This window comes from Mobula birostris, chromosome 13 (genome assembly GCF_030028105.1).
Source record: "Mobula birostris isolate sMobBir1 chromosome 13, sMobBir1.hap1, whole genome shotgun sequence".
In the NCBI taxonomy this organism is placed as follows: domain Eukaryota; kingdom Metazoa; phylum Chordata; class Chondrichthyes; order Myliobatiformes; family Myliobatidae; genus Mobula; species Mobula birostris.
The window spans coordinates 110,156,160-110,174,536 of record NC_092382.1 but is presented as its reverse complement, the minus strand read 5'-3'; positions in this window follow the sequence as shown (position 1 = coordinate 110,174,536).

The following is an 18,377-nucleotide window of genomic DNA, read 5'->3' as shown; positions in this document are numbered from 1 at the left end:
TTGGACAATACAAATAGTATACATTTCAAATTTACACCAAAGCACTTACTACAAACCTAATGGAAACACTTTAGGTTAACTTCCCACATGATTCTGAGATGTCTGAAAGTTGTTTCATACCTGTGCACATAAAGACAAAAAAGTTGATTTCTCAGTGAATAGAATGCTTTGACATAAATGTAGTTTCCATTTCAATTCTACTCAAAAGTCCTGACTGCAAACTGAATGGAAACACCTCAGGTTAAGTTTCCACATGATTATAAGTAGTTTGAAAGTTGTTTCTTTGCTGTACACATCAACACAAAAAAATTGTTATCTCAGTGCATGCACTGCTTAGACCTTACAAATAGTTTACAATTCAATTTTACACCAAAGCACTTACGGCTAACCTACTGGAAACACTTTAGGCTAACTTCCCACATGATTCTGAGATGTCTGAAAGTTGTTTCATACCTGTGCACATAAAGACAAAAAAGTTGATTTCTCAGTGAATAGAATGCTTTGACATAAATGTAGTTTCCATTTCAATTGTACTCAAAAGTCCTGACTGCAAACCTACTGGAAACACCATAGGTTAACTTTCCACATGATTATGAGCAGTTTGAAAGTTGTTTCATGGCTGTACACATCAACACAAAAAAGTTGTTATCTCAGTGCATGCAATGCTTAGAAAATACAAATAAAATACATTTGAATTTTACACCAAAGCACTTACTGCAAACCTAATGGAAACACTTTAGGTTAACTTTCCACATGATTATGAGTAGTTTCAAAGTTGTTTCATGGCTGTACACATCAACACAAAAAAGTTGTTATCTCAGTGCATGCAATGCATAGACAATGCAAATAGTATACATTTCAATTTTACACCAAAGCACTTACTACAAACCTAATGGAAACACTGTAGGTTAACTTCCCACATGATTCTGAGATGTCTGAAAGTTGTTTCATACCTGTGCACATAAAGACAAAAAAGTTGATTTCTCAGTGAATAGAATGCTTTGACATAAATGTAGTTTCCATTTCAATTGTACTCAAAAGTCCTGACTGCAAACCTAATGGAAACACCATAGGTTAACTTTCCAGATGATTATGAGAAGTTTGAAAGTTGTTTCATGGCTGTACACATCTACACAAAAAAGTTGTTATCTCAGTGCATGCAATGCTTAGAAAATACAAATAAAATACATTTGAATTTTACACCAAAGTCCTGACTGCAAACCTAATGGAAACACTTTAGGTTAACTTTCCACATGATTATGAGAAGTTTGAAAGTTGTTTCATGGCTGTACACATCTACGCAAAAAAGTTGCTATCTCAGTGCATGCAATGCTTGGACAATACAAATAGTATACATTTCAAATTTACACCAAAGCGCTTACTACAAACCTAATGGAAACTCTTTAGGTTAACTTCCCACATGATTCTGAGATGTCTGAAAGTTGTTTCATACCTGTGCACATAAAGACAAAAAAGTTGATTTCTCAGTGAATAGAATGCTTTGACATAAATGTAGTTTCCATTTCAATTCTACTCAAAAGTCCTGACTGCAAACTGAATGGAAACACCTTAGGTTAAGTTTCCACATGATTATAAGTAGTTTGAAAGTTGTTTCTTTGCTGTACACATCAACACAAAAAAATTGTTATCTCAGTGCATGCACTGCTTAGACCTTACAAATAGTTTACAATTCAATTTTACACCAAAGCACTTACGGCTAACCTACTGGAAACACTTTAGGCTAACTTCCCACATGATTCTGAGATGTCTGAAAGTTGTTTCATACCTGTGCACATAAAGACAAAAAAGTTGATTTCTCAGTGAATAGAATGCTTTGACATAAATGTAGTTTCCATTTCAATTGTACTCAAAAGTCCTGACTGCAAACCTACTGGAAACACCATAGGTTAACTTTCCACATGATTATGAGCAGTTTGAAAGTTGTTTCATGGCTGTACACATCAACACAAAAAAGTTGTTATCTCAGTGCATGCAATGCTTAGAAAATACAAATAAAATACATTTGAATTTTACACCAAAGCACTTACTGCAAACCTAATGGAAACACTTTAGGTTAACTTTCCACATGATTATGAGTAGTTTCAAAGTTGTTTCATGGCTGTACACATCAACACAAAAAAGTTGTTATCTCAGTGCATGCAATGCATAGACAATGCAAATAGTATACATTTCAATTTTACACCAAAGCACTTACTACAAACCTAATGGAAACACTGTAGGTTAACTTCCCACATGATTCTGAGATGTCTGAAAGTTGTTTCATACCTGTGCACATAAAGACAAAAAAGTTGATTTCTCAGTGAATAGAATGCTTTGACATAAATGTAGTTTCCATTTCAATTGTACTCAAAAGTCCTGACTGCAAACCTAATGGAAACACCATAGGTTAACTTTCCAGATGATTATGAGAAGTTTGAAAGTTGTTTCATGGCTGTACACATCTACACAAAAAAGTTGTTATCTCAGTGCATGCAATGCTTAGAAAATACAAATAAAATACATTTGAATTTTACACCAAAGCACTTACTGCAAACCTAATGGAAACACTTTAGGTTAACTTCCCACATGATTCTGAGATGTCTGAAAGTTGTTTCATTCCTGTGCACATAAAGACAAAAAAGTTGATTTCTCAGTGAATACAATGCTTTGACATAAATGTAGTTTCCATTTCAATTGTACTCAAAAGTCCTGACTGCAAACTGAATGGAAACACCTTAGGTTAAGTTTCCACATGATTATCAGTAGTTTGAAAGTTGTTTCTTGGCTGTACACATCAACACAAAAAAATTGTTATCTCAGTGCATGCACTGCTTAGACCTTACAAATAGTTTACAATTCAATTTTACACCAACACACTTACGGATAACCTACTGGAAACACTTTAGGCTAACTTCCCACATGATTCTGAGATGTCTGAAAGTTGTTTCATACCTGTGGACATAAAGACAAAAAAGTTGATTTCTCAGTGAATAGAATGCTTTGACATAAATGTAGTTTCCATTTCAATTGTACTCAAAAGTCCTGACTGCAAACCTACTGGAAACACCATAGGTTAACTTTCCACATGATTATGAGTAGTTTGAAAGTTGTTTCATGGCTGTACACATCAACACAAAAAAGTTGCTATCTCAGTGCATGCAATGCTTAGACAATACCAGTAGTATACATTTCAATTTTACACGAAAGCACTTACTACAAACCTAATGGAAACACTGTAGGTTAACTTCCCACATGATTCTGAGATGTCTGAAAGTTGTTTCATACCTGTGCACATAAAGACAAAAAAGTTGATTTCTCAGTGAATAGAATGCTTTGACATAAATGTAGTTTCCATTTCAATTGTACTCAAAAGTCCTGACTGCAAACCTAATGGAAACACCATAGGTTAACTTTCCACATGATTACGAGAAGTTTGAAAGTTGTTTCATGGCTGTACACATCAACACAAAAAAGTTGTTATCTCAGTGCATGCAATGCTTAGACAATACAAATAGTATACATTTCAGTTTTTCACCAAAGCACTTACTACAAACCTAATGGAATCACCTTAGGTTAACTTCCCACATAATTCTGAGATGTCTGAAAGTTGTTTCATTCCTGTACACATAAAGACAAAAAAGTTGATTTCTCAGTGAATAGAATGCTTTGACATAAATGTAGTTTCCATTTCAATTGTACTCAAAAGTCCTGACTGCAAACCTAATGGAAACACTTTAGGTTAACTTTCCACATGATTATGAGTAGTTTGAAAGTTGTTTCATGGCTGTACACATCTACACAAAAAAGTTGCTATCTCAGTGCATGCAATGCTTGGACAATACAAATAGTATACATTTCAAATTTACACCAAAGCTCTTACTACAAACCTAATGGAAACACTTTAGGTTAACTTCCCACATGATTCTGAGATGTCTGAAAGTTGTTTCATACCTGTGCACATAAAGACAAAAAAGTTGATTTCTCAGTGAATAGAATGCTTTGACATAAAAGTAGTTTCCATTTCAATTGTACTCAAAAGTCCTGACTGCAAACCTAATGGAAACACCATAGGTTAACTTTCCACATGATTATAAGTAGTTTGAAAGTTGTTTCTTTGCTGTACACATCAACACAAAAAAATTGTTATCTCAGTGCATGCACTGCTTAGACCTTACAAATAGTTTACAATTCAATTTTACACCAAAGCACTTACGGCTAACCTACTGGAAACACTTTAGGCTAACTTCCCACATGATTCTGAGATGTCTGAAAGTTGTTTCATACCTGTGCACATAAAGACAAAAAAGTTGATTTCTCAGTGAATAGAATGCTTTGACATAAATGTAGTTTCCATTTCAATTGTACTCAAAAGTCCTGACTGCAAACCTACTGGAAACACCATAGGTTAACTTTCCACATGATTATGAGTAGTTTGAAAGTTGTTTCATGGCTGTACACATCAACACAAAAAAGTTGTTATCTCAGTGCATGCAATGCTTAGAAAATACAAATAAAATACATTTGAATTTTACACCAAAGCACTTACTGCAAACCTAATGGAAACACTTTAGGTTAACTTTCCACATGATTATGAGTAGTTTCAAAGTTGTTTCATGGCTGTACACATCAACACAAAAAAGTTGTTATCTCAGTGCATGCAATGCTTAGACAATGCAAATAGTATACATTTCAATTTTACACCAACGCACTTACTGCAAACCTAATGGAAACACTTTAGGTTAACTTCCCACATGATTCTGAGATGTCTGAAAGTTGTTTCATTCCTGTGCATATAAAGACAAAAAAGTTGATTTCTCAGTGAATAGAATGCTTTGACATAAATGTAGTTTCCATTTCAATTGTACTCAAAAGTCCTGACTGCAAACTGAATGGAAACACCTTAGGTTAAGTTTCCACATGATTATCAGTAGTTTGAAAGTTGTTTCTTGGCTGTACACATCAACACAAAAAAATTGTTATCTCAGTGCATGCACTGCTTAGACCTCACAAATAGTTTACAATTCAATTTTACACCAAAGCACTTACGGATAACCTACTGGAAACACTTTAGGCTAACTTCCCACATGATTCTGAGATGTCTGAAAGTTGTTTCATACCTGTGGACATAAAGACAAAAAAGTTGATTTCTCAGTGAATAGAATGCTTTGACATAAATGTAGTTTCCATTTCAATTGTACTCAAAAGTCCTGACTGCAAACCTACTGGAAACACCATAGGTTAACTTTCCACATGATTATGAGTAGTTTGAAAGTTGTTTCATGGCTGTACACATCAACACAAAAAAGTTGCTATCTCAGTGCATGCAATGCTTAGACAATACCAGTAGTATACATTTCAATTTTACACGAAAGCACTTACTACAAACCTAATGGAAACACTGTAGGTTAACTTCCCACATGATTCTGAGATGTCTGAAAGTTGTTTCATACCTGTGCACATAAAGACAAAAAAGTTGATTTCTCAGTGAATAGAATGCTTTGACATAAATGTAGTTTCCATTTCAATTGTACTCAAAAGTCCTGACTGCAAACCTAATGGAAACACCATAGGTTAACTTTCCACATGATTACGAGAAGTTTGAAAGTTGTTTCATGGCTGTACACATCAACACAAAAAAGTTGTTATCTCAGTGCATGCAATGCTTAGACAATACAAATAGTATACATTTCAGTTTTTCACCAAAGCACTTACTACAAACCTAATGGAATCACCTTAGGTTAACTTCCCACATAATTCTGAGATGTCTGAAAGTTGTTTCATTCCTGTACACATAAAGACAAAAAAGTTGATTTCTCAGTGAATAGAATGCTTTGACATAAATGTAGTTTCCATTTCAATTGTACTCAAAAGTCCTGACTGCAAACCTAATGGAAACACTTTAGGTTAACTTTCCACATGATTATGAGTAGTTTGAAAGTTGTTTCATGGCTGTACACATCTACACAAAAAAGTTGCTATCTCAGTGCATGCAATGCTTGGACAATACAAATAGTATACATTTCAAATTTACACCAAAGCTCTTACTACAAACCTAATGGAAACACTTTAGGTTAACTTCCCACATGATTCTGCGATGTCTGAAAGTTGTTTCATACCTGTGCACATAAAGACAAAAAAGTTGATTTCTCAGTGAATAGAATGCTTTGACATAAAAGTAGTTTCCATTTCAATTGTACTCAAAAGTCCTGACTGCAAACCTAATGGAAACACCATAGGTTAACTTTCCACATGATTATAAGTAGTTTGAAAGTTGTTTCTTTGCTGTACACATCAACACAAAAAAATTGTTATCTCAGTGCATGCACTGCTTAGACCTTACAAATAGTTTACAATTCAATTTTACACCAAAGCACTTACGGCTAACCTACTGGAAACACTTTAGGCTAACTTCCCACATGATTCTGAGATGTCTGAAAGTTGTTTCATACCTGTGCACATAAAGACAAAAAAGTTGATTTCTCAGTGAATAGAATGCTTTGACATAAATGTAGTTTCCATTTCAATTGTACTCAAAAGTCCTGACTGCAAACCTACTGGAAACACCATAGGTTAACTTTCCACATGATTATGAGTAGTTTGAAAGTTGTTTCATGGCTGTACACATCAACACAAAAAAGTTGTTATCTCAGTGCATGCAATGCTTAGAAAATACAAATAAAATACATTTGTATTTTACACCAAAGCACTTACTGCAAACCTAATGGAAACACTTTAGGTTAACTTTCCACATGATTATGAGTAGTTTCAAAGTTGTTTCATGGCTGTACACATCAACACAAAAAAGTTGTTATCTCAGTGCATGCAATGCTTAGACAATGCAAATAGTATACATTTCAATTTTACACCAACGCACTTACTGCAAACCTAATGGAAACACTTTAGGTTAACTTCCCACATGATTCTGAGATGTCTGAAAGTTGTTTCATTCCTGTGCATATAAAGACAAAAAAGTTGATTTCTCAGTGAATAGAATGCTTTGACATAAATGTAGTTTCCATTTCAATTGTACTCAAAAGTCCTGACTGCAAACTGAATGGAAACACCTTAGGTTAAGTTTCCACATGATTATCAGTAGTTTGAAAGTTGTTTCTTGGCTGTACACATCAACACAAAAAAATTGTTATCTCAGTGCATGCACTGCTTAGACCTTACAAATAGTTTACAATTCAATTTTACACCAAAGCACTTACGGATAACCTACTGGAAACACTTTAGGCTAACTTCCCACATGATTCTGAGATGTCTGAAAGTTGTTTCATACCTGTGGACATAAAGACAAAAAAGTTGATTTCTCAGTGAATAGAATGCTTTGACATAAATGTAGTTTCCATTTCAATTGTACTCAAAAGTCCTGACTGCAAACCTACTGGAAACACCATAGGTTAACTTTCCACATGATTATGAGTAGTTTGAAAGTTGTTTCATGGCTGTGCACATCAACACAAAAAAGTTGCTATCTCAGTGCATGCAATGCTTAGACAATACCAGGAGTATACATTTCAATTTTACACGAAAGCACTTACTACAAACCTAATGGAAACACTGTAGGTTAACTTCCCACATGATTCTGAGATGTCTGAAAGTTGTTTCATTCCTGTGCACATAAAGACAAAAAAGTTGATTTCTCAGTGAATAGAATGCTTTGACATAAAAGTAGTTTCCATTTCAATTGTACTCAAAAGTTCTCTCTGCAAACCTGATGGTAACACTTTAGATTAACTTTCCACATGATTATGAGTAGTTTGAAAGTTGTTTCATGGCTGTACACATCTACACAAAAAAGTTGTTATCTCAGTGCATGCAATGCTTAGAAAATACAAATAAAATACATTTGAATTTTACACCAAATACTTACTGCAAACCTAATGGAAACACTTTAGGTTAACTTCCCACATGATTCTGAGATGTCTGAAAGTTGTTTCATTCTTGTGCACATAAAGACAAAAAAGTTGATTTCTCAGTGAATAGAATGCTTTGACATAAATGTAGTTTCCATTTCAATTGTACTCAAAAGATCTGACTGCAAACCTAATGGTAACACTTTAGATTAACTTTCCACATGATTATGAGTAGTTTGAAAGTTGTTTCATGGTTGTACACATCTACACAAAAAAGTTGCTATCTCAGTGCATGCAATGCTTAGACTATACAAGTAGTATACATTTCAATTTTACACCAAAGCACTTACTACAAACCTAATGGAAACACTGTAGGTTAACTTCCCACATGATTCTGAGATGTCTGAAAGTTGTTTCATACCTGTGCACATAAAGACAAAAAAGTTGATTTCTCAGTGAACAGAATGCTTTGACATAAATGTAGTTTCCATTTCAATTGTACTCAAAAGTCCTGACTTCAAACCTACTGGAAACACCATAGGTTAACTTTCCACATGATTATGAGAAGTTTGAAAGTTGTTTCATGGCTGTACACATCTACACAAAAAAGTTGTTATCTCAGTGCATGCAATGCTTAGAAAATACAAATAAAATACATTTGAATTTTACACCAAATACTTACTGCAAACCTAATGGAAACACTTTAGGTTAACTTCCCACGTGATTCTGAGATGTCTGAAAGTTGTTTCATTCCTGTGCACATAAAGACAAAAAAGTTGATTTCTCAGTGAATAGAATGCTTTGACATAAATGTAGTTTCCATTTCAATTGTACTCAAAAGTCCTGACTGCAAACCTACTGGAAACACCATAGGTTAACTTTCCACATGATTATGAGTAGTTTGAAAGTTGATTCATGGCTGTACACATCAACACAAAAAAGTTGTTATCTCAGTGCATGCAATGCTTAGAAAATACAAATAAAATACATTTGAATTTTACACCAAAGTCCTGACTGCAAACCTAATGGAAACACTTTAGGTTAACTTTCCACATGATTATGAGAAGTTTGAAAGTTGTTTCATGGCTGTACACATCTACACAAAAAAGTTGCTATCTCAGTGCATGCAATGCTTGGACAATACAAATAGTATACATTTCAAATTTACACCAAAGCGCTTACTACAAACCTAATGGAAACACTTTAGGTTAACTTCCCACATGATTCTGAGATGTTTGAAAGTTGTTTCATACCTGTGCACATAAAGACAAAAAAGTTGATTTCTCAGTGAATAGAATGCTTTGACATAAAAGTAGTTTCCATTTCAATTGTACTCAAAAGTCCTGACTGCAAACCTAATGGAAACACCATAGGTTAACTTTCCACATGATTATGAGAAGTTTGAAAGTTGTTTCATGGCTGTACACATCAACACAAAAAAGTTGTTATCTCAGCGCATGCAATGCTTAGACAATAAAAATAGCATACATTTCAATTTTACACCAAAGCACTTACTGCAAACCTAATGGAAACACTTTAGGTTAACTTCCCACATGATTCTGAGATGTCTGAAAGTTGTTTCATACCTGTGCACATAAAGACAAAAAAGTTGATTTCTCAGTGAATAGAATGCTTTGACATAAATGTAGTTTCCATTTCAATTCTACTCAAAAGTCCTGACTGCAAACTGAATGGAAACACCTTAGGTTAAGTTTCCACATGATTATAAGTAGTTTGAAAGTTGTTTCTTTGCTGTACACATCAACACAAAAAAATTGTTATCTCAGTGCATGCACTGCTTAGACCTTACAAATAGTTTACAATTCAATTTTACACCAAAGCACTTACGGCTAACCTACTGGAAACACTTTAGGCTAACTTCCCACATGATTCTGAGATGACTGAAAGTTGTTTCATACCTGTGCACATAAAGACAAAAAAGTTGATTTCTCAGTGAATAGAATGCTTTGACATAAATGTCGTTTCCATTTCAATTGTACTCAAAAGTCCTGACTGCAAACCTACTGGAAACACCATAGGTTAACTTTCCACATGATTATGAGCAGTTTGAAAGTTGTTTCATGGCTGTACACATCAACACAAAAAAGTTGTTATCTCAGTGCATGCAATGCTTAGAAAATACAAATAAAATACATTTGAATTTTACACCAAAGTCCTGACTGCAAACCTAATGGACACACTTTAGGTTAACTTTCCACATGATTATGAGAAGTTTGAAAGTTGTTTCATGGCTGTACACATCTACACAAAAAAGTTGCTATCTCAGTGCATGCAATGCTTGGACAATACAAATAGTATACATTTCAAATTTACACCAAAGCGCTTACTACAAACCTAATGGAAACACTTTAGGTTAACTTCCCACATGATTCTGAGATGTTTGAAAGTTGTTTCATACCTGTGCACATAAAGACAAAAAAGTTGATTTCTCAGTGAATAGAATGCTTTGACATAAAAGTAGTTTCCATTTCAATTGTACTCAAAAGTCCTGACTGCAAACCTAATGGAAACACCATAGGTTAACTTTCCACATGATTATGAGAAGTTTGAAAGTTGTTTCATGGCTGTACACATCAACACAAAAAAGTTGTTATCTCAGCGCATGCAATGCTTAGACAATAAAAATAGCATACATTTCAATTTTACACCAAAGCACTTACTGCAAACCTAATGGAAACACTTTAGGTTAACTTCCCACATGATTCTGAGATGTCTGAAAGTTGTTTCATACCTGTGCACATAAAGACAAAAAAGTTGATTTCTCAGTGAATAGAATGCTTTGACATAAATGTAGTTTCCATTTCAATTCTACTCAAAAGTCCTGACTGCAAACTGAATGGAAACACCTTAGGTTAAGTTTCCACATGATTATAAGTAGTTTGAAAGTTGTTTCTTTGCTGTACACATCAACACAAAAAAATTGTTATCTCAGTGCATGCACTGCTTAGACCTTACAAATAGTTTACAATTCAATTTTACACCAAAGCACTTACGGCTAACCTACTGGAAACACTTTAGGCTAACTTCCCACATGATTCTGAGATGTCTGAAAGTTGTTTCATACCTGTGCACATAAAGACAAAAAAGTTGATTTCTCAGTGAATAGAATGCTTTGACATAAATGTCGTTTCCATTTCAATTGTACTCAAAAGTCCTGACTGCAAACCTACTGGAAACACCATAGGTTAACTTTCCACATGATTATGAGCAGTTTGAAAGTTGTTTCATGGCTGTACACATCAACACAAAAAAGTTGTTATCTCAGTGCATGCAATGCTTAGAAAATACAAATAAAATACATTTGAATTTTACACCAAAGCACTTACTGCAAACCTAATGGAAACACTTTAGGTTAACTTTCCACATGATTATGAGTAGTTTCAAAGTTGTTTCATGGCTGTACACATCAACACAAAAAAGTTGTTATCTCAGTGCATGCAATGCATAGACAATGCAAATAGTATACATTTCAATTTTACACCAAAGCACTTACTACAAACCTAATGGAAACACTGTAGGTTAACTTCCCACATGATTCTGAGATGTCTGAAAGTTGTTTCATACCTGTGCACATAAAGACAAAAAAGTTGATTTCTCAGTGAATAGAATGCTTTGACATAAATGTAGTTTCCATTTCAATTGTACTCAAAAGTCCTGACTGCAAACCTAATGGAAACACCATAGGTTAACTTTCCAGATGATTATGAGAAGTTTGAAAGTTGTTTCATGGCTGTACACATCTACACAAAAAAGTTGTTATCTCAGTGCATGCAATGCTTAGAAAATACAAATAAAATACATTTGAATTTTACACCAAAGCACTTACTGCAAACCTAATGGAAACACTTTAGGTTAACTTCCCACATGATTCTGAGATGTCTGAAAGTTGTTTCATTCCTGTGCACATAAAGACAAAAAAGTTGATTTCTCAGTGAATAGAATGCTTTGACATAAATGTAGTTTCCATTTCAATTGTACTCAAAAGTCCTGACTGCAAACTGAATGGAAACACCTTAGGTTAAGTTTCCACATGATTATCAGTAGTTTGAAAGTTGTTTCTTGGCTGTACACATCAACACAAAAAAATTGTTATCTCAGTGCATGCACTGCTTAGACCTTACAAATAGTTTACAATTCAATTTTACACCAACACACTTACGGATAACCTACTGGAAACACTTTAGGCTAACTTCCCACATGATTCTGAGATGTCTGAAAGTTGTTTCATACCTGTGGACATAAAGACAAAAAAGTTGATTTCTCAGTGAATAGAATGCTTTGACATAAATGTAGTTTCCATTTCAATTGTACTCAAAAGTCCTGACTGCAAACCTACTGGAAACACCATAGGTTAACTTTCCACATGATTATGAGTAGTTTGAAAGTTGTTTCATGGCTGTACACATCAACACAAAAAAGTTGCTATCTCAGTGCATGCAATGCTTAGACAATACCAGTAGTATACATTTCAATTTTACACGAAAGCACTTACTACAAACCTAATGGAAACACTGTAGGTTAACTTCCCACATGATTCTGAGATGTCTGAAAGTTGTTTCATACCTGTGCACATAAAGACAAAAAAGTTGATTTCTCAGTGAATAGAATGCTTTGACATAAATGTAGTTTCCATTTCAATTGTACTCAAAAGTCCTGACTGCAAACCTAATGGAAACACCATAGGTTAACTTTCCACATGATTACGAGAAGTTTGAAAGTTGTTTCATGGCTGTACACATCAACACAAAAAAGTTGTTATCTCAGTGCATGCAATGCTTAGACAATACAAATAGTATACATTTCAGTTTTTCACCAAAGCACTTACTACAAACCTAATGGAATCACCTTAGGTTAACTTCCCACATAATTCTGAGATGTCTGAAAGTTGTTTCATTCCTGTACACATAAAGACAAAAAAGTTGATTTCTCAGTGAATAGAATGCTTTGACATAAAAGTAGTTTCCATTTCAATTGTACTCAAAAGTCCTGACTGCAAACCTAATGGAAACACCATAGGTTAACTTTCCACATGATTATAAGTAGTTTGAAAGTTGTTTCTTTGCTGTACACATCAACACAAAAAAATTGTTATCTCAGTGCATGCACTGCTTAGACCTTACAAATAGTTTACAATTCAATTTTACACCAAAGCACTTACGGCTAACCTACTGGAAACACTTTAGGCTAACTTCCCACATGATTCTGAGATGTCTGAAAGTTGTTTCATACCTGTGCACATAAAGACAAAAAAGTTGATTTCTCAGTGAATAGAATGCTTTGACATAAATGTAGTTTCCATTTCAATTGTACTCAAAAGTCCTGACTGCAAACCTACTGGAAACACCATAGGTTAACTTTCCACATGATTATGAGTAGTTTGAAAGTTGTTTCATGGCTGTACACATCAACACAAAAAAGTTGTTATCTCACTGCATGCAATGCTTAGAAAATACAAATAAAATACATTTGAATTTTACACCAAAGCACTTACTGCAAACCTAATGGAAACACTTTAGGTTAACTTTCCACATGATTATGAGTAGTTTCAAAGTTGTTTCATGGCTGTACACATCAACACAAAAAAGTTGTTATCTCAGTGCATGCAATGCTTAGACAATGCAAATAGTATACATTTCAATTTTACACCAACGCACTTACTGCAAACCTAATGGAAACACTTTAGGTTAACTTCCCACATTTTCTGAGATGTCTGAAAGTTGTTTCATTCCTGTGCATATAAAGACAAAAAAGTTGATTTCTCAGTGAATAGAATGCTTTGACATAAATGTAGTTTCCATTTCAATTGTACTCAAAAGTCCTGACTGCAAACTGAATGGAAACACCTTAGGTTAAGTTTCCACATGATTATCAGTAGTTTGAAAGTTGTTTCTTGGCTGTACACATCAACACAAAAAAATTGTTATCTCAGTGCATGCACTGCTTAGACCTTACAAATAGTTTACAATTCAATTTTACACCAAAGCACTTACGGATAACCTACTGGAAACACTTTAGGCTAACTTCCCACATGATTCTGAGATGTCTGAAAGTTGTTTCATACCTGTGGACATAAAGACAAAAAAGTTGATTTCTCAGTGAATAGAATGCTTTGACATAAATGTAGTTTCCATTTCAATTGTACTCAAAAGTCCTGACTGCAAACCTAATGGAAACACCATTGGTTAACTTTCCACATGATTATGTGAAGTTTGAAAGTTGTTTCATTCCTGTGCACATAAAGACAAAAAAGTTGATTTCTCAGTGAATAGAATGCTTTGACATAAAAGTAGTTTCCATTTCAATTGTACTCAAAAGATCTGACTGCAAACCTAATGGTAACACTTTAGATTAACTTTCCACATGATTATGAGTAGTTTGAAAGTTGTTTCATGGTTGTACACATCTACACAAAAAAGTTGCTATCTCAGTGCATGCAATGCTTAGACAATACAAGTAGTATACATTTCAATTTTACACGAAAGCACTTACTACAAACCTAATGGAAACACTGTAGGTTAACTTCCCACATGATTCTGAGATGTCTGAAAGTTGTTTCATACCTGTGCACATAAAGAGAAAAAAGTTGATTTCTCAGTGAATAGAATGCTTTGACATAAATGTAGTTTCCATTTCAATTGTACTCAAAAGTCCTGACTGCAAACCTAATGGAAACACCATAGGTTAACTTTCCACATGATTACGAGATGTTTGAAAGTTGTTTCATGGCTGTACACATCAACACAAAAAAGTTGTTATCTGAGTGCATGCAATGCTTAGACAATACAAATAGTATACATTTCAGTTTTTCACCAATGCACTTACTACAAACCTAATGGAATCACGTTAGGTTAACTTCCCACATAATTCTGAGATGTCTGAAAGTTGTTTCAAACCTGTGCACATAAAGACAAAAAAGTTGATTTCTCAGTGAATAGAATGCTTTGACATAAAAGTAGTTTCCATTTCAATTGTACTCAAAAGTTCTGACTGCCATCCTAATGGTAACACTTTAGATTAACTTTCCACATGATTATGAGTAGTTTGAAAGTTGTTTCATGGCTGTACACATCTACACAAAAAAGTTGTTATCTCAGTGCATGCAATGCTTAGAAAATACAAATAAAATACATTTGAATTTTACACCAAAGCACTTACTGCAAACCTAATGGAAACACTTTAGGTCAACTTCCCACATGATTCTGAGATGTCTGAAAGTTGTTTCATTCCTGTGCACATAAAGACAAAAAAGTTGATTTCTCAGTGAATAGAATGCTTTGACATAAATGTAGTTTCCATTTCAATTGTACTCAAAAGTCCTGACTGCAAACTGAATGGAAACACCTTAGGTTAAGTTTCCACATGATTATCAGTAGTTTGAAAGTTGTTTCTTGGCTGTACACATCAACACAAAAAAATTGTTATCTCAGTGCATGCACTGCTTAGACCTTACAAATAGTTTACAATTCAATTTTACACCAAAGCACTTACGGATAACCTACTGAAACACTTTAGGCTAACTTCCCAAATGATTCTGAGATGTCTGAAAGTTGTTTCATACCTGTGGACATAAAGACAAAAAAGTTGATTTCTCAGTGAATAGAATGCTTTGACATAAATGTAGTTTCCATTTCAATTGTACTCAAAAGTCCTGACTGCAAACCTAATGGAAACACCATAGGTTAACTTTCCACATGATTACGAGAAGTTTGAAAGTTGTTTCATGGCTGTACACATCAACACAAAAAAGTTGTTATCTCAGTGCATGCAATGCTTAGACAATACAAATAGTATACATTTCAGTTTTTCACCAAAGCACTTACTACAAACCTAATGGAATCACCTTAGGTTAACTTCCCACATAATTCTGAGATGTCTGAAAGTTGTTTCATACCTGTGCACATAAAGACAAAAAAGTTGATTTCTCAGTGAATAGAATGCTTTGACATAAATGTAGTTTCCATTTCAATTGTACTCAAAAGTCCTGACTGCAAGCCTAATGGAAACACCATAGGTTAACTTTCCACATGATTATGAGAAGTTTGAAAGTTGTTTCATGGCTGTACACATCTACACAAAAAAGTTGTTATCTCAGTGCATGCAATGCTTAGAAAATACAAATAAAATACATTTGAATTTTACACCAAATACTTACTGCAAACCTAATGGAAACACTTTAGGTTAACTTCCCACATGATTCTGAGATGTCTGAAAGTTGTTTCATACCTGTGCACATAAAGACAAAAAAGTTGATTTCTCAGTGAATAGAATGCTTTGACATAAATGTAGTTTCCATTTCAATTTTACTCAAAAGTCCAGACTACAAAAAACCTAATGGAAACACCTTAGGTTAACTTTCCACATGATTATTAGTAGTTTGAAAGTTGCTTCATGGCTGTACACATCAACACAAAAAAGTTGTTATCTCAGTGCAGGCAATGCTTAGACAATACAAATAGTATACATTTGAATTTTACACCAAAGCACTTGCTGCAAACCTAATGGAAACACTATAGGATAACTTCCCACATGATTCTGAGATGTCTGAAAGTTGTTTCATACCTGTTCACATAAAGACAAAAAAGTTGATTTCTCAGTGAATAGAATGCTTTGACATAAATGTAGTTTCCATTTCAATTGTACTCAAAAGTCCTGACTGCAAACTGAATGGAAACACCTTAGGTTAAGTTTCCACATGATTATCAGTAGTTTGAAAGTTGTTTCTTGGCTGTACACATCAACACAAAAAAATTGTTATCTCAGTGCATGCACTGCTTAGCCAATACAAATAGTTTACATTTCAATTTTACACCAAAGCACTTACGGCTAACCTACTGGAAACACTTTAGGCTAACTTCCCACATGATTCTGAGATGTCTGAAAGTTGTTTCATACCTGTGCACATAAAGACAAAAAAGTTGATTTCTCAGTGAATAGAATGCTTTGACATAAATGTAGTTTCCATTTGAATTGTACTCAAAAGTCCTGACTGCAAACCTACTGGAAACACCATAGGTTAACTTTCCACATGATTATGAGTAGTTTGAAAGTTGTTTCATGGCTGTACACATCAACACAAAAAAGTTGTTATCTCAGTGCATGCAATGCTTAGAAAATACAAATAAAATACATTTGAATTTTACTCCAAAGCACTTACTGCAAACCTAATGGAAACACTTTAGGTTAACGTTCAACATGATTATGAGTAGTTTCAAAGTTGTTTCATGGCTGTACACATCAACACAAAAAAGTTGTTATCTCAGTGCATGCAATGCTCAGACAATGCAAATAGTATACATTTCAATTTTACACCAAAGCACTTACTGCAATCCTAATGGAAACAACTTAGATTAACTTCCCACATGATTCTGAGATGTCTGAAAGTTGTTTCATACCTGTGCACATAAACACAAAAAAGTTGATTTCTCAGTGAATAGAATGCTTTGACATAAATGTAGTTTCCATTTCAATTGTACTCAAAAGTCCTGACTGCAAACTGAATGGAAACACCTTAGGTTAACTTTCCACATGATTATTAGTAGTTTGAAAGTTGCTTCATGGCTGTACACATCAACACAAAAAAGTTGTTATCTCAGTGCAGGCAATGCTTAGACAATACAAATACTATACATTTGAATTTTACACCAAAGCACTTGCTACAAACCTAATGGAAACACTATAGGATAACTTCCCACATGATTCTGAGATGTCTGAAAGTTGTTTCATACCTGTGCACATAAAGACAAAAAAGTTGATTTCTCAGTGAATAGAATGCTTTGACATAAATGTAGTTTCCATTTCAATTGTACTCAAAAGTCCTGAGTGCAAACTGAATGGAAACACCTTAGGTTAAGTTTCCACATGATGATCAGTAGTTTGAAAGTTGTTTCTTGGCTGTACACATCAACACAAAAAGATTGTTATCTCAGTGCATGCACTGCTTAGACCTTACAAATAGTTTACAATTCAATTTTACACCAAAGCACTTACGGCTAACCTACTGGAAACACTTTAGGCTAACTTCCCACATGATTCTGAGATGTCTGAAAGTTGTTTCATACCTGTGGAGATAAAGACAAAAAAGTTGATTTCTCAGTGAATAGAATGCTTTGACATAAATGTAGTTTCCATTTCAATTGTACTCAAAAGTCCTGACTGCAAACCTACTGGAAACACCATAGGTTAACTTTCCACATGATTATGAGTAGTTTGAAAGTTGTTTCATGGCTGTACACATCAACACAAAAAAGTTGCTATCTCAGTGCATGCAATGCTTAGACAATACAAGTAGTATACATTTCAATTTTACACGAAAGCACTTACTACAAACCTAATGGAAACACTGTAGGTTAACTTCCCACATGATTCTGAGATGTCTGAAAGTTGTTTCATACCTGTGCACATAAAGACAAAAAAGTTGATTTCTCAGTGAATAGAATGCTTTGACATAAATGTAGTTTCCATTTCAATTGTACTCAAAAGTCCTGACTGCAAACCTAA